At 38.3% G+C, this 23,805-nt stretch overlaps 1 protein-coding gene across 19 annotated transcripts in view; it reads left to right on the top strand.

The window, feature by feature from the left end:
- ADGRL2 (adhesion G protein-coupled receptor L2) overlaps positions 1–23,805 on the top strand; it is a 316,422-nt gene that overhangs the window by 142,393 nt on the left and 150,224 nt on the right. For 18 of the 19 annotated variants that reach the window (XM_054165513.1, XM_054165507.1, XM_054165503.1 and 15 more), the window contains exon 1: positions 17,093–17,483. The exons of the other annotated variant lie outside the window; for it this stretch is intronic. The gene's annotated coding sequence lies outside the window, so the exon portion shown is untranslated. Of the gene's footprint in view, positions 1–17,092; positions 17,484–23,805 lie in introns of those variants that run through there. 19 annotated transcript variants of the gene reach the window in all.

Raw genomic sequence — 23,805 nt, 5'->3', positions numbered from 1 at the left:
ATATATTTTCCTTCTTATTTCTAACTCTAGCTGTGGTTAATGAATAAAGATTAAATGCACATTACTACAAACATTCACAACATCTAGATTTTAATCTAAAATGTTTGGGTTTTTTCTATATATGTTAATAAATGAACTGTTACCTCAAATTATACCTAAATATATAACATGTAGTGGTAACATTTCATTAAATATATAAACATTTTGTTATGAATTTTTAATTCCACTTTTAATATAGGGAAAATCACATTAGATAAACTGAGAACAGGAAAGACCCAGTAACATAAACGGAAGACCATTGCAGCTTAAAAATTAAGAAAACAAAAGCAGTTCTCACTTTCCTCTCAATTAAAACTCTGTCCAATTACTCTTTTAGATTATAGATCTCTTTTGGGACTCTGGTTACACAGAACTTTTAGGTTCATTTCACAGAAATAATATTCATCTTAATTAGCAAAAACAATTGATGGGCTTTTCTCTTTTTTACAAAAGGGAGTTCGTTCAGTGTACTGATTACAAGTAGTAGATTATCCTGATAAATGAAAAGTTCTTGTCTTCCTGAAAAGCAGCTGAATATGTTATCTGTCTTCAGCCTTGTAGCTTCTTTGTTAAACATCACCTTGTTGAGACAGAATGACTTACTTGTAAGTGGTTGACCCTTTTTTTTTTTCTTTTTTTTTCTGTCTGGCACCCTAACATTGCTGGGCATTATGCCAAGATGGATTCTGTAGCTGTTTATGACTGCATTTAAGGTTCAACTATGCAAATCACCACTACCAGCCAAAAAAGGCACAGCAGATTTGTATGTTTTGCTGGGGTTGTTTGTTGTTGTTTTGTTTTGCTTTGTTGTTGGAGGGTTTGGGGGTTTGTTTGTTTGCCTTACTATTCCCATAGCTCAGAAGGTCAAAGTGTTTGTTATCACAATTTTAAAATATAGTTTGTTAAGTAATGGCCAGAAATATTTAAAGAGATTGTAACCTTGTAATATTTTATTTAAAGTGAATTTAGGACACAAGCATCTTTCCTCATATGCTACAAAGGAATTGTACAGAGCACAGGAAGAAGTTACATGAACTGGAGGCGGAGGGGGAAGCACATATACAATTTTATGTGTTTGTGAACAACTTAGCTGCACCAAACAGAATTATATGAAAATAAGAGGAAAATGAACTACATCAAACAAATCTGTGGAGAGTGTAGTCTCCCTCCTGAAGGAACCTCTGATGAAGCTTGCTGCATGAAGCTGCAGAGAAGGGCAAGGCCCAAATACCTTCCCTGCCTACAGCCCATTCCATGTTGCCTGCAAAACTTTTCTTAGCTGGTGTGAAATCAGACCTGAATCCAAATCAAATCCCTGGCTAGTAAATGTTCACAAATATTTGTGTCTCCATTTTTTTCCACACCTATTTCCATTCAGCATCTTTTTGGTGGACTGCAGTTGTAAGCAGCCACAGGGTACAACAGTCCTGTAGACTTGTTCTTGCACCAAGCACTTAAACTGTGGTGGTTTGATGGGTTGCAGCTTGAGATATTTCTGTTGGGTTCAGTGTTCCTCATTCCTGCTGCCCTCCCTCTCCACTACCAACCACCCCATTTCCATGGCATTTGAGCAAGATGTTGCTACAGAAGATCTTTGGGTTGGGTTTGCTCTGTGTTTTGTGCATACAAACTTCTAATTTGAATTCTTTGATAATCATATGCACAGGCTGTCCTGGTCACTGTTATCCTGCAGATTAGCTGTTGGTTTGTTTCAGTTCTTCAAAGTAAGATTGAAACCATATTTACAAAACTAGAAGCAATATGTTATGTAGTAAGAACTACTGCTTAAATCAAAATGTGATTTAAACATGTATGATTACTCATAAGCAGAATTTGAAAAGCAGTTGAGTGCATGAGATGTCACAAGACAAATTTTTTAGAAGACATACATATCCACCATATCCTAACTTCCTGACAAACTTAAAAAAAGGACTAATAAATCTTACACATGTATCAACAAATGTATCTATTTAAAAAATACACAAAAAATATTCTATTAACCCAAGACTTGAAGGTTCTTTGACAATATAATACCAATAGCAATATATACTGTGTAATATCTAATATAGAATACAGAGAGCTATTTATAAGGTAATAAATAGACAATATAGTAGATTGACACATTTCTTCCTAGAGAAAATGGAAGCAGATTTAACTACGAGCAGTGAAGAGACTGTTTTCCAATACAAATTTGGTAATACTTTGGATTAGCTCCAAATTTTGTAGCAGAATCCAGCGTAGGAACATATGTTCCTTCACCACTTTTCTTTATAGTTGTAAGGCAAAAGGCATTTTTAAAAGATTCTACTGACTAAGAAAAAACAATCTGAGGGTGAGCTAACAGCGGCTGAATGTAGTTTTCATCTGTGAGATACTTTTTATTCATCATCTGTGTTTTGTGGGTTGTAGTAAAACCCACTTCAGCAGGAGGAAAAGAATTACAGGAGAAACAATGTGAATGAGCGCAGAATGCAGGCAACTAGCTAATCAAAGTCTGATTTCTCTGTTTTAGTTACCATCCACTCAAAACAGAAGAAGGACTCATTGATCTTAATAGGGTTTCTTCCCCTATCTATAACTGGCAGGATTGTGACTGTACGACTTCCCTAAATCACCTATAACAGTATTTCCCCATGCTTCTCCTAATGTGTGAAAGAGGCTTCCAATAAAGTAGGGAATATATATTAAAGTGGGACAAAAAATAAAGGTTGAATTGGGAATATGGAGATTTTTTCCATCAAATTCATAGGGTTTGTACAAAGAAGTAGAGTTTGAGCCTTATTAATACAATACAAAGCCCTGGAATTTATCAATGGTTACATTACTGTGATTTACCCAATCCTCTTTTAAAGAGTCCCTTCTCCAACAAAAGGCACAGAGCACTGTATTATGGTAAACACCAGCAACTCTGTCCACAGTCAAATCTAAATAATACTTAAGAAACTAAATTCAAAACATTAGTAATAAAAATACTTAGTATGTATTTCTTTCCTGGGAGCCTACATGGAAATTGAATTCCACTGAGCTGCACTTACACAGAACAGAATTCAATTAAAAAAAAATCTGCCTGGATTCCATGCTGTGAAAAGCCCTTGCAAATTTATTTTAGGGACTTCGGGTGTGGAGCCTGGACATAGTTTTATTTTATTTTTTAATGGAATCATTCTTAATGTCTAAGGTTATTCTTTACTTGCCTCTGCTGCACAGTTTCCATATATAAGCCAACTGAGGACAACTCGTTATTAAAGAAGTCAGCAGGTGTCCTGTGCTCTGAAACATATTAAATAAAGAACTCAATGGGATCATGTTGACTGTAAGCTCCACAAAGAAATTAAATACTGGAGACAGAAGCTCTTCAACAAAGACAAGTTATGCATATGTAAAAAATATCTTGTCCAAACATGGAAATTTCTACAGATTTTTACTAGATTCTCCATTTTGGAATTTTCTGATAATATACAGTCTATAGATTTTTAGACACTTTAACTTTCTGACCTGATTCTACTGCAATAGAGAGTGATCAGAGCAGCAGAAAGTGAATAGTCAAAATCTGCTACTCTCTCTTCATTGCTCGACAAAAGAGCCTTCAAAATGGCCTTGTCACCACTGTGAAGTTTGTTGAATTGTCATACCCATGTCAATATTAATATGAAGTAGATCTGGGAAATACAAAGAAAAGAGTAGAAAAGGGTCCATTGTATTTCTGGTTAACAGTTCTCTAATGTACGAAGCCTTCCAGTCACAGAAATATTTAAAGTACCACCCCCTTTAAAATTTAAATGTATTTTGCTATAAAGTATTTTAAAATCATACTAGAAAGGTTCAAACCCAATATAAATACAGGTTTGAACTTTCCTTTTATTATGAGTAATTGAATAATTGCATCAGACAAATGATTTCATAGTGGGCTTAAATATAAGGAGTCACAAAATTTATTGTATTTTCATTTACTAAAAAATGTTGTCATGACATCATTGTTTGAAGGAAACTGACAATTAGGAAATCTAACTCATTCTCTTTTCAATAAAAATCAAACTGGATTTAATTATTTAAAAAAAAAATAAAAATAAAAAAAGTTGACATCAATAGAAGTAGGCCCAGGCAACTCAGACTCAATTGGAAAATAAATTACACTAAGTGCATCCAGACTCACCGAGCATCTTTAAGAAACAGAGTGTTCATAATGAACCAAAGTCTTCCGACAGCTTAATATGGCTTTAACATTACTAATATGAAAAAGAAAAAAAAGAAAAAAAAAAAAAAAGTTACAAAAGCCTTTGTTGACCAGGTGTTTTCCCTTTTTATCAATACAATATATTCCTATAATGGCCATCCCATGCTCTGTCATTAAAATGTGAGCTTTCCTTTCAGGTGCTTTGCATCAGACATATGGAATTCTCATCTGCAGTTTTTTGCCTCCAGTCTCCAAGTTAACCACATAGGGCTCCTCGAACAACAGTTTGCTGCAAACACAGTTCCATGCTTTGGGACCCAGCGAGTTAGTATGTATTTACCAGAACAATTAAAGACTTCTTCTCCAAAACCCACTATCAATTTTAGTACAAGGCATACAATGACACATGTCCCCATATCTGTGATTTATAAGTTAGTATTGTTGATGAGATTTAACAGTCAGTATTTTTAGAACAGGGGATATGGTCTTGGTTTGGTTTCCTCACCTAAGCCTCTGTGTTTGTGTAAGTGAGGCCCCATCTTATGTTTAATTAGAGGTGAAAAGTAATTACGTCCTGATGTCATTCACTCCTACCAAGAGTTTGTTCTACATTGATATTCATTTCTTCAAGAAAGAAACAAATGATTCTCTAATATTAATTCTTCCAAAGTCACAACTAAACTTGAATCAGTCAGTATGTTTGCCAGTCTCTTCTTGTCGGTCTAAAGCCTTTTGAATGGGTAATTATGTGTTTACTAGAAGTATTGCCCATACAGTTTGCTTCAGCCTTAACTGATGATGAAGTTTTTTCCTGTCCTGGTTTTTATCATATCATTTTTTCATTCCAGATGGCATTCTCAGATCTTCCAGCAAAATTCCATAGGGATTCTTATCCTTTCTTAAAATTAAATATATGCACATAGGTCTGCCTGGGTCAAAAATTCTACCACTGCGCTGCTTTACACCAATCCAGGGCCAAACACGAAAGTACCTATAATGGACTATGTGCTACAGCTGTCAGGGAATGCAGTGGCAAATCTGAAAGCTGAATTTGGAGCAACAGGCAGGCTGAGAGCTATGCTCGTGACTCGATCTTTACGACTGTCTAACACTGTAATCCCAAGTCAAAGAACATGGTAGGAGTGTGGGAGTTTACCCTTGGAGATCTCTTGAGTGAAGTACAAATGGCAATCTCTAAGTGCACTGTAAGAGTGAGTGTAGCATTTTGATCCTGTGCTTGAGCATATGTATGATTAAATTTTTATTAAAAGGTAATGCTCCTGTTTTGATGATAGTTAATTATATATAATTAAAATGAAAGTATTAATAATATTAAACATATCATCAGAGGTAAAGATAAATACATATATTGTAGTATGATTAAATAAAAATATATAATATTGAGCATATATTATCTTCAATGCATTATGTAAAATAGCAAATTAATGACATAATATATGAAGTCATATTATATTCTGTGTGCTATGTAAATTAAAGGCCTGGTTTAGTACTTTCATGTTCATAAAACCTATTTGATTTTGGGAAGGGGGGGTCAACGTGCAAAAAATAATTCAAGTAGCCTGAATTATTATAAAAAGTCCTGATGAATCCAGATGCTTGGACTATTGGTACATCACATGTGAAATACTCATCACTATGCTAAACTATGTGCATTTTGGCCACAAAAGAAATCTTTTTGAGAGTCATAGATTAGAAGTTGGACATACATGATTTCTAGCTAACTCTGAATAACTTTTGATTTTTAAAATATTTCCAGTGGGTCCTAAATATTCATATGCAGGGTACTCCTCTTGCATACTGCTTCCTTATATCTGATGTATCTAATCTCATTTTGCCCCATTTAAAAAAAAAAAAAAGAGTACTTAGTGAAGAAACAACACAACTTGATCTCTCCCCATAGATACACCATGTTTTAACCTAGAATATTCATTCCATTTGTCATTCTGCCATTAGATATAGCAAATCTGTATCTTTATAAATTGCTATGAAAGCACTGAACCTTTGTCCTGTAAAATTTTCTGCATTAACATAGTGTAATAAGCTGAGAAATATGTTAGATTTTAAAATAAACCTTTAAATGGTGCAATTTTAAATCAGAGAGATGTTTTGGTCTCTGAAAACTATAAGGAACTAGTATTTTGCTAAAAAGATCTTAAGACCCTTGGCAGAATTTTAAGGATTTTTAAAAACCTCTGTATATGCATTCTTTAGCTAGATTTTGGCATTGTTTCAGTGTAACTCCTCTACAAGTTAATCAGTTTATCTTATAATTAAAAACAAGGAAATAGTAACAAAAATACATAATATACAGTACTCATGTTTATAATAGAAACATCCATAAAGAAGGAAACATGTTCTAACTCTTCTCATTACCCCAAAGGGAATTGCATCTTTAATCACACAAAGCACAGCGGCTTTCTAATTTTGTTTAAAGTGTTTCAGTACTTACAAAAAACAGATCAGGTTATTGTAAATCTAGAGCAAATTAGAATCATTGGCCTCTGCTCAGCTGTATTCAAGAGTACTATGTAAATCATAAATTTAATGGCATACTACAACACACATCTGTTTCTATTTTGTAGAAGTTAGTAATCTAACTTCAGAGTATTTAAACATTACTTACATTAACTGGAAAACTGTGAAAAATAAAGACTGCTATAAGTCACAATGTGTTGCTACATGATGCTAAGGGAAATATAAAAATTGCAAGTCTATACAGTAAAGCATGTTTTTCTGAGAGATATGCACCATTGTCTGTTTCATGACCTTGCAGCTCCTGTTTACCAGGGAAAACATCACTTCCACAAGCAGAGCTGCATTGCAAAGTAGAATCTGCACCTGCACATAGTAGATTTCAATTTATATTTTTAGTAGCAAATGTCTTTCACAACAAGGAACAGATGATGCCTTAACTCTATAAACCTATACAGATAATGACCTAATGACTTTTCTCATAGTTAACATTCTGTAATCCAAATATATAATCTGCAGACCAATATGCTTATTGCAACTCATTTTAAAGATATTTTTGTCACTAGAACTGATAAAAATGTTGTGCTGCATAGATCCATTCCCAGTATATACTTATGTTCTATATACTTATATACTTATATACTTATATACTTATATACTTATGTTCTATACAGAAAGAGTGATTGCCCATTGGAATGGGCTGCCTGGGGAGGTGGTGGAGTTGCCATCACTGGAGGTTTTCAGGAGAAGACTTGATGGGGTGCTTGGTGCCGTGGGTTAGTTGTTTGGGCGGTGTTGGATTGGTTGATGGGTTGGACGCGATGATCTTGAAGGTCTCTTCCAACCTGGTTTATTCTATGTATTCTATGTATTCTATTCTATGTTATAAAACTTACTTTGTGGCCTAGCAGAGGCACTATCTTATAAGTTGCTTCATGCTACAGTTCTTACTGAAAGGTTTAGTTTACTAACAGATTAATACACTGTCATATACTGTATAATAAATTAGGCATAATGCACAGTTTATATCATTTGCAAAGAACCAATTGTGTGCGATTTGTTTGAGAAATAAATCACTGTTTTCAGCTTCAAACTGCAAAGACATTCGTTTCCCCAAAGGAAACAAACGCATTACCAAATATGTACTAATCTTTTTGAAAACATAGTTGTATTCAGTTGCAAGGCAGAATGGAGTTGGCCTGCCAACTTCAACACTGTAATAAAAGATCTAATTTGTAAGGTTTACTATGATAACAGATTGTAAGGTGATAAATTTTGACCAATAAATTCCTTGGCAGCTCCAAACTAGGTTTCACTAGGTGGCAAAGTTAAAACGTGCAGAATATTAAATTAAATCTTTATTCGTAAAAATTACAATGTCAAACCCCTGATTTCATACAGAATTTTCCCTCTTCAAATAATCAGTTTATTAAAAGACAACCAATCTTTTGGAAGTCAGATGTCATTGATGTGCTGTTTTGCTGGTGCTAAAATTACCTGTGGCAGTAGGTACTTTGCATTAAAGCTTAGGGTGCATAAAGCTGAATGGGATTTATGTAAATAACTGTATGAATATGTATCTCACCTTTTACCAGTGCTAATTTCAACGAGCTGTATTTGAGAGGGAATTATATTGATAGGGAATTATATTGATAGGGAATTTGCACACTGATTTTACTGTCAACCAAAATTCGAAAGAAAGCAAATTAAACTGATGTAGCCATATAGAGAGGCAATGGGCAGAGAAAACCGAAAGAAGAAACTGGACACCTAAAGAGTACAAAGAAAATTTGTGGTTTATTCTACAGTATGATTCGGTGGTTGCCTATGCAGGAAATTCTCTCATTCCCGTGTAAATGCACATGGAGTTATCACTGTGCTTTCCAAACATGCAATAAAAGCTGAAGTGTGTTTTCTTAATGATATATTAAAAGCAGTACTATGATTTACCAGATATAATATGAAAATACAATATTTTGGTGCTGATTATTCAACAAACAACAGCCAGTGTGAATAGTGAGGTGGAGAATAGCATCCTAATTAATTATTGAATTTATTTCAATATTTATAATTAGCAGTAGTACTAAGCAGTCGATGATGTTCCTCACAACAGGAGCATGGTAGTAATCTCATTCTTTGACTGCAGTGTTTTTAGAAAGGCGTAACCATGCTTTCAATCAGTTTCAAATACTATTTGTCAAAAACATCGAGGTCTGTCAGAAGTAAATGATCGTTTAATTAAAGAAAAAAGGTGGAATATCTTTGATCCCTATACTTTAGTGATATTAATTCCCATGTGCTGCAGGTGTTTGTAATGTATAACAAATCATTACTGAAACAGAGGTTTTTATAGGCAGTTTCGGTGAAGGAAAATGACTGTTCTTAACAGCTGCCAGAGTTACACCTGGCAATGTAACACAAGCATGATAAAACGTAAACTAGAAGATGTAAAGCTGAAAACATACCTGGGTCTCCCTCTCCATGCTCTGCCCATACCAGCTGAACTAGATTGCAAAGCAGTGCTGATGTACAAAGTTGATGGGGAGGGGGGGAGAGACTGAATTTGCTGCTCTCTCAGCTCTCTGACCAGTGATCCATGATGCATCTCTGATATCCACTCCAGAGGGAGCCAATCACATAACTGTCAGCATTTCAATGGCAATCAGTACCAAGAGGAAAAGATATATTCTTATAAAAAAATATAAGAGACCAACTCTTTGGTTTAAACTGAAAAAGAAAAAAAAAAAAAAAAAAGAAACAGAAAAAGAAAAAGAAAAAATCAAAGTGGGTATAACCAATCAACTGAGGTTATGAGCACTTCCAGCGTGCCATGGGAACCAAGAAGCAGAACCAGATGAACTGTATGTAAAGCACAACTTAATACACCATCTTGATTAAAGTTGAGAAAGTCTAAAAAGTTGGAAAGTCTGAAAAAACAGGAAAACAACAAAATCCCCAGTTGTTCTTGCAGAATAGCACCCAGTGGTACACTGGAAAAACAGTAAATGTGAACTGAAATATGCAAGTTTGGAAGCAAGTATGGCTCTCATGCCCCGCCTTTCAATAAGGGAATTCTAAAGTTGCAATCATGAGGTGAGGTAGTCTCAGTAGGAGGTTCTTTTTTGTTCATGATTGATCCTGAGTACCCTGTTCTTTCCTCTTCATAACCTATTACCATATCTCTGAACTTGATTATTGTGACTACGGACCAAATTTTCACGTAGGTATTGTATAGAATTCCAACAACTAGACTCATAAAGAGAAACGTGGAAGGAATTGAAGCCCTTAACTTTAAAATCCCCTCTGTTTCAATGCTGTCTACCTGGGAAAGATGTTTTATAGGCACTTCCATTTTTTTCCTATTAAATTTACTTACAGCTGGAATGCTTATCATTTTTCAGTCAAGGACCAGACTAAGGACTCTGCACCTACACTTTTGTTAAAGCTGTCTGTAAAACAAATGTGAGCAGTTACAGGCAACAGCCATACTCTTAAGAGCACCTGACATCCACCAAGAGGGCTGGCTGGTCACTAAACCCACAAGTAATCACCACTTTCTTTAAAAGTTTTATTCTGCAACCAACAGTTAGAGACCTATCCCAAGTGTGTGAACCAGGATCATATCTCTTTGCTGTCTCAATAGATTCAGGTGTATATTTCTCCCCAGCTAAACAGTTCTCTAACCCGTAGGCCTGAATGTAGATGGAGATACTCTCCACTTTTGTTGAAGTCACATACCAGGCAGAAAATTATTCAGGATTCAGTGGGCTACAAAGTGAGAGCACCAGAAGAAACTTGACTGTGTAGCTTAATGACTTGGGCAACCAGTTGGAATGGGGGTGGGGAGGCTGAGTTCTGGTTGACAGTCCAAGAATTTCATGTATTTTATCCCATAACTTCTCAAGGAAGTAGGTTTAACCTTTCTTCCAATGCAGGCATCTAAATTTTTATGGGTTTGTAGAGCTATGCAGATAAATGTATCTTCAAAACTTGGCCAATGCCATCAAGAAGATGGATTTTAATGCTGCCTAGGATGATTATATGAGATGCTCAGGTAAAAAGAGAAAGGCCTTCATGGATTCATACTTCCAAATACAATGGTTGGTCTTTGAATTCTCCATTCTTTGTTCATCTTTTTTTGCATTACCTTTCATTTTGTGACAGATGGCAACAGAACAGTGGCCGGAGACCCAGGTATGACAGTTAAAAGCACTCTTTAATGAATGTAAGTTCTAGATTTGCAGTTGGAGTTTGATAAAGCAAATCATAAGAGGTACAGAAGTTTATCATTGGCATACAATCCTTCCATTCGGTTTCAAATCTTCCCATTCTGTTATATCAAGCAGTAGGGTAACAAGAGGTGAGGAGAGGTGGTAAGAGTATGCAGTGGCCTCCACACACACTACTCTTAGATATGGTGAGTGCAAGAGATACAGAGATTTATCTTAGTCATAGCAAATTGGTTAATATATTTGTATAAAGGGGAGAAGGATCTCCCTACCTGATAGGCAAAACTATATTTATTTTAAATAGAAAAATCTACTAATTTCTTAGTATTCTCTTAGCCCTTGCTTCATTCCTTAAACATTATTTGCTGCGCAAATACAGAAGCAATGCCTATGCAGACATAGCAGTAGAAGGAAAGGGAACCTAGAAACGTGCAAAACTATTTTGAGAATTGGGATCTCACGACATATCTCTTTCCCCAAAAGCTCACCACTGCAGTTCCTTTCCTGATATGATCGTTTCAGCTTCTGTGCTGAGCTTTTCATATGAAAACAGGGAATTGTACTCATCTCTTTCAAAACGTGTTCTGCTACATGACTCCTAACAGCTCAATCTGGAGAACTCTTTGGCCTTTACAAATGCCTGCAGCATTAAACTGTAAACTTTCCTCTACTGACTCATACCCAAGACCCAAAGTAAGGAATGTACTCCTACAATAACATTGAGGTCCACTGCTCCCCCAGATTTACTTTTCAGAGAGTGGAGAGGCAACTGCAATGTCCTAGCATAAAGATAAAAAAAAAAAAGCATCTAAATTAATAGGTAAAAATTGCATTGGTCTCTTGTGTTTTATTAATGTGATACAAATTCTGTTTCAGAATAGCTAGTTAACATGGCATACACATGCTTTTGTTTCTTAGTGGCATTTTCTCTGAACAAGGTTGTTTTCTAATATTACTTAATGGAACAAAATTAAATTAATTTCTGTCTAAGAAACAAGAAACAACATCTTTGTTGAATAAAATTATCTTCATTTTCATGAAGCTATTTAAATTAAAACCATGAATTTCTACAGTTGGGGAAAAAAAAATCTATGGTTAAAATGTTTGAAGCCCATCAATCTCTTTAACCACACAGCTAATGTGTTCCTTCTGTTTTCTTTGAATGAAATCACCATGAGTGGCTAGATGTTGATTTAACATAAAGCAAATGGAAATGGGTGTTTCCTTAGTCATGTATTGAATTTATTTTTAAAAACAATTAGCAAGTGTTATGAGTAAGTCAATGATTTTGTAATTTCTTAAATAATGGCATAAATGATGAGTCATTAAAATTGATTACTGAAGTAAACTATGTAAAATGCAAATTCGTATTACATTTATTTGTTAGGAACAGCTGCAAAATTCTTTTCTTTTATTGATGAGTTTAATTTTTCCCCAAGTGACACTAAAATCAATTACTTAGTTTAAAATATTGGTAATTGTCAAGATAAATTTCTAAACTTTTAAGACAATACATTGGGTATTTCCTCTTATGGGTTGTATCATTCACACTTTATTTATACAAATTTGTCTGCAAGATTAATTGGGAATTTTACTTAATAAAACAAGCAAAATTTGGCCTTTTCAGTTCTGTGTTGAAATGGTAAAATAATGTAATAGTTTATTTTTCCATGTACCATGGAAAAAAACCCAACATGTGTTTACATTATAGCAATTAAACTGTATCTTTATATTACACCAATTGCAGCTGATGCTACTGAAATACATGTATAAAACCTCTTCTGTCAGTCTTTGCTAACATTACATCTAACTGTAAGTTCATTGATACATTATTCACACAAGTCATACAGATAGGAGGAAATGTCAGTTGCTAGTATTTAAAGTTCAGGCATAAAGCTCCAGCAATAAAAACCCCAGGTTGCATAAAACCTGTGTAAACCATTTCTCATGGGGGAACTGACACTTAGGGTAATACAAAATATTATTTAGCAAGATATTAAAAGATTTTAAATTAACCTTTTTAAGAATAGGCAGATGTAAGATGCAGTTCTATGGCAAAAAGATTGCCAGTCAAGTCTCCTATTACAGACAACATAATTTGTCTAATTTTTACTGCAAGTTAAATCATCTTTCTCAGATGCATCTCCTTCAAGTACACAGCTGACAGTTAAATCTTTTCCAGTTGTTACTGTCCTACATGAAGTCCTTAGAAATGCTTAACTGATATACTGTTCCTGTGTTTATTTCAAGAATTACCGTGAATTTGCTTTTAGTTTTTCAAGGACATGATCCAGCAGGTTCACAAAAAAATTCAAGAACAATACTCACAGAATGAATGGCTTAACGTGAAATGTCACAACATTTAGCATTGGCAAATGGGGCAAATAAAATTCTATCAAGTGATTTTGCTAAGATTGTATAATTTCTTGTAATGTTTCATGGTAGATATTTTGCACTGTTGCAACAAAGCAAGATTTTAATGAAAATCTACCTGTCAGTACTCAGTTGTGGAGTCTGTATTGAATGAGATCCATATTTTACAGGGATATGGCAAAAAGCAAATAGCGGTTTTAATAGTATAAAGATCCTTGATTTGTAATCATTCCTTCTTATACAGTAATATTAAAATCTGGCAATAATTGTGGCTGAGTGAAAACTAAAGAATCACATTCAAGTATGCCATGGGTATATGTGTCTATGTGTATACAGTTTTCCTCTTTCAGAGAAACAGATGCTGATTCACGTGAATAAAATTAATCACTTGAATAATAATATTTTATTTTGCCAAACCAATATACACCTCTGCCAGGTATTCTTAATCCAGATTTAATGAGAATTAATGGAAGCATGCGTATTTGAAATGAATGCTGAAAGGTCTATGTCTGCATTTTTACCAATTGCTTAAAACTCAGTTTTATGACTTAGAGTTGTAAAACTTAGACTTATAAAACTCCATTTCTGTATGTAGAAAGAAATATAATTCCAGGAGTTTTTTGCTGAAAAGCAGGAAAATAAACTTCAGTCCTGCAGTTGAATCCGCATAGTTGAATTCACTTTGACTTCAGCAAATATTAACATAAGGGCTAGTTCTGCAGTGCATTTTGGTGGTTTTTGGGTAAAAATATTTTACAGAAAACAACAGACTTTTTGCTCCAAATAGAATAATTCCTCTCTCACACGTCCTCTCAAAGGGAAACCCACCAACTCCACATAATTCTTGTATTCTCTACTCTTTTCTGGCTAAATCATGCTCTCATCAGGTAATCAAAGGGCTGATAGTTTGGGTCTATCACTGCTTACCTGCAATTACATTTATTAGGGGGGGAGAGGTGGGGGAAGTAGGATTTGCTAATGACATGTTTTGAAACTCAGGTAAAATGCTAGCCAATCAATATGTATATATTTACATTTCTATGACCCTCTTTTAAAGCATGGTTCTGTAACAGATGCATCCAACCCTGTCAAAGTTTAGTTTCTACTAACCTGCATTAAAATGCTTGTATGACTTAATTGCACTCAAAATGCATAAGGGGTTATATATAGCCAGGTTTATACAGCTAGTTATAAGAATGTTTTCAGCAAGAATGGGCAAATGGCTATATTACAGATATACAAAGATATTAAAAAAAAAGGGGTGGGGTGGGGGTGGAGAACTTTCTCTTTTGCTACATTTTGCTCTCACAGTAACCAGTACTTTTAAGTGTATCATAGTAGATACAAAGCTATGACATAGTCACATGATCTCCTGTCTTCCCATGATGACTTAGGTTTTGAGGCAGTTTGCAGACCTAACCCAGGTGGAACTGGCCTCAAGAATATGCACTTCGGCACTACTAAAAGCCTGGGACTGCTCTTCCACTTCCCTGTCCCCTCAACAGGTACTGGGAGTTGAGGAAGATCGGCATGGTTACGACATGTCCATGTTTCAGTGATTTTTTAGGTGCTAATCCCAGGAATTATTGCTTGCACTGTTTAAAGTTTAAGGTGGTTTTGAAGAGCCTTTGACCAGCTCTACAATTCTTATTAACTCGTGTTGTAAAATCTTAAGGATCCAGTGGCCTTCTAAACATTTCATGTTTCTCTAAATACACATTACCTGTTCCTGTTCTTGTTCCAAACATAAATACTGATAGTCCAGGTATGCAGAGAAGTAAAAATAATTAAGCTAAAAATAAATAATTACTATTAACAATGGCAACCAGGATCCTGATTTCCTGGTGTAGTGCGGGTGCGTTAAACTGAATGGTCAATATGCTTTGGACCTAAAGGAGTTGATGAAGCCCCGAGTGGTCCTGTCTTGTGTGTATGATTCTCTGAGTAGAGTCAATTTCAGAGGATTTCATTCCGCTGCTGCTGCTAGAAATCGGAGGGCATGGTTAAAAAAAATCCCAAACAACGGGAAGGGGTTGTTATCAGGGCAGTCTGAACCGTTTTGCTCTGTGTCTGTGTCCCCACTGTGGCCTCTGCAGCCCTGCGCTAGTTGCGCGCAGATCCTGCCGGGCGCGGAGCTGGCAGGGAACGCTCCCCGCCGCCCCTCGCGGCCTGGCCACGCTGCGCTCCTCGCAGAAACGAGTCCTGGCCGATGCCCAGCCACTTCTCCCTCACCTTACGGGGTGTATATGGTTCTTTTGCACATCCCGAAAGGTCAAAGCGGTTCCTCAGTATTTTGCATCATTACAGGGGAAAAAAAATAAAAAAAATAGACCAAACCCGCCCAGCAACCTCGAACCCGGGCTGTCAAGCGCAGCTTTTTGGAAAGAATGCAACAGCGCTATTTGGCTGCGTTTTGTATCTGAGCACGGGAATGAGTCAACTTAGTCTCCTTTCAATCGTTTCCAAGTGTTGTTTACCCTGTCCTGACATGTTTTCCCTAACGCATCCCCGTGCATCTACGCGTCGCCCTTGACGGCTGGTGCGGGCGGAGCGGCGCAAGGCACCGCGCTCCAGCCGGTCAAGCTCACTGCGAGGACATGAGGGGAAGGGGCCCAAAGAACCGAGAAAGCTTCGGGGAGCCGAGCTCCCCCTTCCTCCCGCCCCTCGCCTGCTTTGGCTCGCTAGTCGCCAAGCCTTGTGAATTATTTTTGTGAGAAGACGAAGAGGGCGGGAGAACACACACACTGCTGCAGTGAGTTGGACCGCCGCGGGCAACCCCGTTCCGCGCAGCACCTGAGCGGGTCCCGGCGTAGGTGCACGGTCGTGTCGGGCACTCGGAAACGGCCAAGGAGAAAGTGCCGCGGAGACGCCTGCCGGCCTGCAGCGCGCCAGCAGCCGCCAAGGGAAGGGAGAGGGGGCGGCGGCAGGCTCGAGGCCCCGAGCCCGGGGAGCGCCGGGGCCCGGCGTGCCGGGCAGGGGCGACCAGCGGCTCAGCAGCGGCGAGCGGGGTCTCCGCGGCGATGCACGCCCCTCAGCAGCCGCGGCGATAGGTGGGGAGAGGGCAGCGTTGGCGCATAGCCGACCTGCCCGGCCTTCGATGCCGAGCGGCCAGGCTTTTATTGTTAGCCTTCACCCCGTCCCCAGCTGGAAGAAAACGGGGGCGAGGGGGGCAAAGAAAAAGGCAGGAAGGGAGAGATTTTCGTCCTTCGCTGGTGCTGCTTTACGTGATAATATGTTTATATGATTAGCAGAGCCCAGGGGTGGGGAGCGGAGGGAGAGGGGGTGGAGATTGGAGGGGGAGGAGGCTGGAGGTGACTCCAGTTCAGAGCCGGCGGAGAGTCTGTGTCAGGACTTCGCAGTCCCCAGTCACACACGGAGAGGTGCATGAGCAAAAAGGAGACTGCGATACAATTCATTGGGAATTTTTTTTTTTTTTTTTTTGGTGTATGTATTGCGTTTTTCCCATTGCTGCGCGCCTTACTAGCTCAGCGCTCGGCGCCTGGTCACCAGTCGCTGGCGGGGCAGCATCACCGGGAGGAAAAGGAGAAAATCCGAGGAGGGGCCGGACCCGCACCCCGCCAGAGGCCAGAATGTCATCCCGGGAGATGTAAATCCGGTCGGTGGGAGCGATAGAGACACAGATGAGAGGGGGCCCATTGTAACATTTTCGAGTTGTTCCCCGCGACTCCTACTGCTGGCATCGCCTCCTGATCATTGCACAGAAAGGACTCCAGAGCCTGGGCACACACACTGCGCGCTGCGCCCACCGTCCTCTCCGTTTTGTGTGTTTTTTTTTTAATTGCCCCCCTTTGTTTTTTGTTTTTCCTTTGGTGCGTGCGTGAGCCTGGCTGTATTGTACGTTTCGTGCGGAGCGGAGTGTCGGAAACTGCAGGAAAATGTTGACTTAGACCCTGAGAAGCCTCCCGGCTGGGTGCTTGGAGCAGAAACCTCTTTCTGCTCTGCGCTGCCCCAGCCCACCGAACCGCAGAACCAGCTGCCTCACGCGGGGTTGCTTCGCGCTCCCCGTCCGAGCCCGGCGCTCGCCCGCTCCGCTGTCGTCGCCCCGGGACTAATTCCACCGCCCTCTCCCCCAGCCCTGCGCTTGGAGGGGTGACCTGGCTCGCGAGTCCAGCCGGGGCGAGAGATTCCGGCCCGCCTTCAGCTCCGAGACAGAGGTAAGAGGAGCCCTACGCTGCTGCATCGCCGCTCGTCTCTTCCCGCGCCTGCTCCCTACTTCTATTCGTCCCTACCGAGCTGCTGGCGGGGGAACGTTTTACTTTAGGGTCTGCCTCGCCTGCTGGTGCCCAAGGCCGCTACACCCCCCTCCTCCCTACCCCCTCCCGCACTCCCGCGGGGGCCACTACCCCCTGCCGCCGGAGGAGGAGAAACGTGCCCCTTAGTGAGGCCGCGGCCCTTGGGCGCGGGAAGCGCGGCTGCGCCGCTGACCTGCACCGCCGCTCCGCACCGCCGCATTCCTGCTGGGCCGGGTCTTGTGTCCCCCCCCCCACCCCAGCCCTGCGGAGGGGTTTGCGGCAGGTCCCCGCGGCTCCCGGCCGCCGCCGGCTGCCCGCCCTGCTGTAGGGGGCAGGGGGGCTTGGGGGCTGCCCGCGGAGCAGGCCCGGCCGTGGCTGTGCGCTCCCGTACGAGCATCGCGCAGCAGGAAAAGTTGCATCCGTTCAGTAAATAATTACCTGTTGCGGGTTTATTTTTGTAACTCAACCAGGCGTCCATCCACCAGCCCGTGCCGTGTGTGTGGGGGGGGTGGCATTGGAAAGAGGAATCAATAACCCTTTCTCGGCTGTGGACTAGGAACAACTTTTTTTTCCCCCTTTAATTATTTTTATTTTATTTTAAAAATAATTTCTATTTCTTTTCACGTGTAGAAATCTGGGGCCATCTGGAGACAGAAAACAGAGTGTGCCATGAGGCACCGTTGCTGTGTCTGGCTCTAAAAATAACATCTTGTTGTTAGTCTGCACTAGCCCTGCTGGGGTTTGAACGTGGATTGTGGAAAGTAAAGAGATCTGCTGGCGCTCAGGTGTGTTTTTCTTTGCATAGAAATGCCCCTGTGCGCGACGGAAGGAGTCCTGCAGAACAAATGTTCTGCTGTTTGGTTTTCTCAGACGCTCCGGCTCCCTCCTTTTGTTGATTACCACGAAAAGAGGTGCCATTTCGCATCGTTCTACAGAAATTGTTTGAATTAATGCAAGTGTGAATTCTTACCGTTTGAAGGAGGGTATTAGCATATCAAAGGTTTCTTAGCTCCGGCTCAATTGAGAAAACTTCAGCTTGTCTTCCATTTGCTTCCAAGCAGAGGCCCAAAGGGCAGTGGGAATTGTAAAGGGGTAAAATGGGGAGGTGGATTTGGGTTGTGTTTCTGAACTTTTGCTGCTCCGCAATTATGCGAGTGAAAAACAAGGTCCCTTCGCTGTAGAGCCCTTGCGAGCGTTCGGACAATTACACCCTATTGATTAATGGTTTGTTTCGAAGAAAAAAAGTGACCTTTTATGACAGGCACTGTTGCGTGGTTTCTGATGTCTCCTCTCTGTTGGAGGCTTTGGAAAGCCCTTTCTGCCGCACTTAGGCTCTAGGTATGGCCTACATGTTGCTGCGTGCGGACACTGAATGGGGAAGACCTGCTAATTACTTCGGAAAACAAATGAAATCTTGTAATAAAAGACGTCTCGATTCTAGACCTTTGAAAGAAATATGCTTTTCTCCTTAGCGAGTGGGTAGGCTGGAATAATAAATATTTTAATAGAGAGTTTTAAAGAAGTTTTGATCACCACCGGCCTTATGCTTCAGTTTCCTTTTTGTTGTAGAAAAAGTGAGAATGAGTAATTCTTGTAATCAGAGATAGTGTGTTTGCTAAGATAACTTTATTTGCGGTTGGTATTACTCTATCATAAATACTTTGAGACCAAGTATGGCAGGAGTGCTGTTTTGGTGTCTGTAGAACATTTATTGCATTGTAAGTTGTTTTACATGATTGCATGTTTGCAGTTTTTTATTCTTACTATTTCCTTGAGCCTGGAAGGGGATATGGCCTTCTGTATTACTATCTCTGCAAGTCAGTATTAATAATCTAGCAACCCAAAAGCTAAGCGATATCTAGTTATCTGTCAGAAAGTTGGGACATTTTCCAGGGACCATATGTTTGTTGTGGACTCTATTCTGGTTTATATCTCTGGGGAAAAAAAAAAAAAGGGGGGGGGGTGGGGGAGAAAAATAACAACCAAAAAACCCACCAAAACCAAACCAAACTTCCTATGCTTGCTTTGCTTCTTCCTTCCTTCCTTCCAAGTCTTTTACTTGAATGATAGAGATATTAAAACGTGGGTTTTGTGTTTTTGAAAACGTTGATTTCAGTGCTTTGTATGTAGCATTTGGTCTGGTTTTGTGGTGGTTTGTTTTTGTTTTGTTTGTTTGTTTTTGGACCTTCTGGTTCTCCATTTGATGGGTGTGTGTGTCTCTTTTTAAGCTGTGAGAGTAACGTGCCTTTCGTGTAGGATGTCTTCACTCACACTTCAATTGACTTTCATTTAATGAAGCAACTGAGTATATATGGTATGCCTTGGTGAAAACCCCTGCAGTTAATTAAACAATTCATATCGATTTTTGTTATTCTTAAATGGACACGACCATTTGGGCATTTTGTAAATAGATGTGTTCAGTGGTCCTAAAATTGTGTGTCATTATTTTTAGGTAATTTTCAGCAGTTTATTTACCTAATGTCTTCAGCTATCTGAAGTAGTACCTTTTGGTGGTATAAAAAGAACATATTGATGTAATTGCCATTATCACACTTAAGTTGCTGCTAACTAGTCTGCTTTGCCGAGTGCTACAAAGAAAGCGCATTATCTTTTCAGCTATTAGAGATAATCTAAAAATTGTCTTGAGAATGTTGTGCTTTGGTTTATCTGATGGCAACTCCAAATTCGACAGATCTCTGAAGGTAAAAGAAAAATGTAGTGGAAAGAAGATTGTCAATATTCAGATGACAAAATTGGACCACTTAGAAAAATTAATGTGTTGCAGCAGCCCTTCAGCTGCCATTTTCAATCATCGTGGGTTACTGTGTGTTGGCAACAGCAAAAAGCGTAGACGTTCATATAGCTCAGGGAGCTGGTAGTTGGAGGAATCAGGATATTGAATCATGTGGGGTAGAACAAACCAATTACTTCAGGTTTTGACTTGAGAATTTCCAGTAAACATTTTTTTTCTGGCTCTTAGCTTCCTTGCTCATTAATAGACCAGCATCAAAGCAGGCAACCAAACTTCCAAATGTTATAAAAACTAATGTAAAGATACAGATCTCACATGTAGTCTTGCAAGTCTTAATTTAAGACAAGCAGTTGGAGTTTTTATTGCTGCAATTTTCACAATCAGCAGAGACATTAACACCAGGCTTCTGGGTGTTTCCATTCTTAAAATGAGCAAGAGGAGAGCTTTAAAAAAACCCAAAGTTTGCTTAGTTAGTTCTTACTTGATCACTTCAGCAGCTTTCCCAATGTTTTATTTATATCTTATTGCTTTTAATACATAAAGTCAGGAAAAGGGGTTACTCAGGAATTCTAGTATCTAGTAATGAAACACCTTACTAAAGTTTAAATAAACCAGGTAGTTTAATCTTAAGTGTTTGTAGTCTTTGTGGTTAGAAATATGTAATAATATAATCATTTCTGAAAATTCAAATGTAGACATGACATTTTGATTAATATATGTTTTTTAAATGGAAATATATATGATGAAAAAATGCTATACTCTTGAGTGATAGTTTTTTAGAAAGGTCCATAATTTTTACTGAAGGATGTTGAAAAGTTTCTAGTTAGACAAAATATTTATCAAAGCTGTGTTTGCAGTGCATTTCTATATAGTGTACCATAAATTCATATAAATATCCATTAAATGTAAATAACTGTTTAATGTTTAGAGAGTGGGTAGAGACATAATAATACACTTTTTACTGAAACTTGGTCTAAAAAGTTTGTATATTTTCAAGCCCTTGCTCTTCCTGTGTCCACCTAAGATGTTGACATACAGTTAATTTCTAGTACTGCTCTTGCTGAGGATAGTACCATCTCTGCTAATGAGGAAGAAAAATCTGCTAGTAACCATTTGAAATTAATTTATATAAAGAAATGTTTTGTGTCGCCTCTTCATTTCTACTGAAGAATATCTGTGGATGACTGATAGCACAAGAACTGGAAGTAACGATTAATGATTTTACGTGGTGAACTGCAGGGAAGTTAAGCTATGCCTGGTGTATAATTGAAATCATATTCATGCATAGATAGACAAGCAGTCAGTTATAAAGCAGTGTATTTTAGAGCACAGACTAGTGAAACAGTCAGACATGTTACTTGGAGATGTCATGTTAAACACTCTGGATGCTTTTTTTTAGGGTTGATGTTTGTGATGTACAAAAGTGAATTGAAATTGCAAGAAATTCACTTTTCAAAGTATTTATGTTCAGCTTTTAAACTTAAAAGCTGTCTGTTATTTTTCAAAAACCCTCAGTTTGAAGCTAGTCACAGATTTAAACCCATCATGGTTATAATTCGATGTAAAGAAAAATGGAAAACCAAAAAAAGCTATTTTAAGGCCATTCTCACTACTCTTAACAAGCATGTTTAATATTTGAATAATTTTCAAAGGTAGTTGCATTTTGTTTCAAACAGTTGTTAAAATACAAGTAGTAGGTGACTCTGTTGGAGTATTGGTGACTTGCGGTTTAATGTGACTATAAATATATACCTGGTCTAGAAAATACTTCCAGTCTTTATTTAAGAACTGTGGTTCTTTTTAACATTCTTCATTTAAGAGGTGAAAGATGACAGGCTTAAAGTCCTTTTCAATAGATAATTTTCTTGGAGTTCACGTTTTTTCAACTTGTAATGTACGAGAGGTATTTTTATAGCATAGTCTGTGAAGGTTAGGTCACTTAGTATAAGCAATTTAGTTATAGAAATTCAGTTGCTTAATGAATGGTAAGGTCTTCCAGGATTCTCTAGATACAAACTGACAGTTAACCAGATTGGTTGAAAAAAATCAAAAGCCTTCAATTTTGGCATTGTAGCATCTCCAGGTTGTTACGTTAAACAGAAGAGTATTTTATGGGTTTTAGCAGAGTATGTAATGTGCTTGTCATGATTTTTAAATTTTTTTTTTTGAGGTACTGCAATGATTTGGCTTACTCTAGCCTGATATTTGCCCAAATTATTTTAAAAGACATAATAAGAAAAAACATTGCAGCCTGACTGAAGCAAGTACAGTGCTTAACACCTGCAGGTACAGTGCAGTCTCCAACAAAATGCTATTCATTGTTACCCTGGCACAAAGCAAGCTTAAATACAATTTGGTTAATTACAAGAAAAATTCATTTTTATGAGTACGGTACTTCATGTTTGGGGAATGTTTTGTGTGTTGTCTGCTAAGTAAAATCACATCACACTTGTATAAATTTGTTCAATTATCAGAGCAGCTAAAAGAAGGGGGGAAAAAATCAATTTACCCTGAAAAGCACCAGAAATAAGATTACCTTGGCTAGTAGGAACTTGCCAGCACTGTCTAAATTGCTTAATATTATCAAATGTTACCATTTTTCATGTTCAGTAAGAAGGGTATTGACTATTCTACATGTCCAGGTCTGCTATTTGGCTATTTCTTTGTAAGATACAAGCATGTTTTATTTGTATTCCTACAATAGCAGTTACAGATAAATCGGAAGATCTAACAATAACTTCATAAAATAGATGGAATAATACCATTCACTGGAGAAATGGTATTTACTTGAGATAAGTGATCACAACTAGTTTTTTCTTCTGTCTAGCTTGTTGTTCTTGTAACAGACAAATGTAAATACCTTTGCAGACATTTCACAGTGAAAGGCAAGAGATAAAATGTAATTACTTTTCAGGGTGGCCCTGATGATGCCCATGTTCTTGTCTGTAGTACAAAAAAATGTCTGCTCATCACCTTAGAATATGAAGGCCATTGTTACTTCTGAATGTAAAGGGCTTTTTTACTATTTTTAATGTTGACCTCAGTATTTATCTTCAGCTCTTCTGTGTAAGCTGGTATCCTTATAGCTGTAAATTTTAGTCACTGTTATCCAACCGAGCATTTAATAGAGCACCTAATGGACTCTGCTCCTGTATTTTTCTTTTTGAATGCATAGCATCTTGCTTCATTCAGTCACCAAAACTAACTTTGCTACAAGGACAGGCAACACGACAAGTTAGAATCAATGGACCATTTGTAGGTCACAAAGTCAGTTTACTGGAATTTCAGAGGAAACTGGTTGAAAAGAGAGGACAAATGTCACTTTGAATAGAGATGTTTAAATCAGACTTCTGCCTTAGGGTAAAATTTAGGTCTGTTGTAGCCTGGATGTAATGTCTCCCTCTACAGAGCACAGCATTAATCATGGCTTGACAAGTGATCATGGGCTGAGAAAAATAGGGCCTGTCTTGGTTATGTGGCTGATTGTTTGTT

Source organism: Dryobates pubescens, chromosome 11 (genome assembly GCF_014839835.1).
Source record: "Dryobates pubescens isolate bDryPub1 chromosome 11, bDryPub1.pri, whole genome shotgun sequence".
Taxonomy (NCBI): Eukaryota; Metazoa; Chordata; class Aves; order Piciformes; family Picidae; genus Dryobates; species Dryobates pubescens.
Note: the sequence above shows the minus strand (reverse complement) of the source record. Positions and strands in the feature narration are given on the sequence as shown.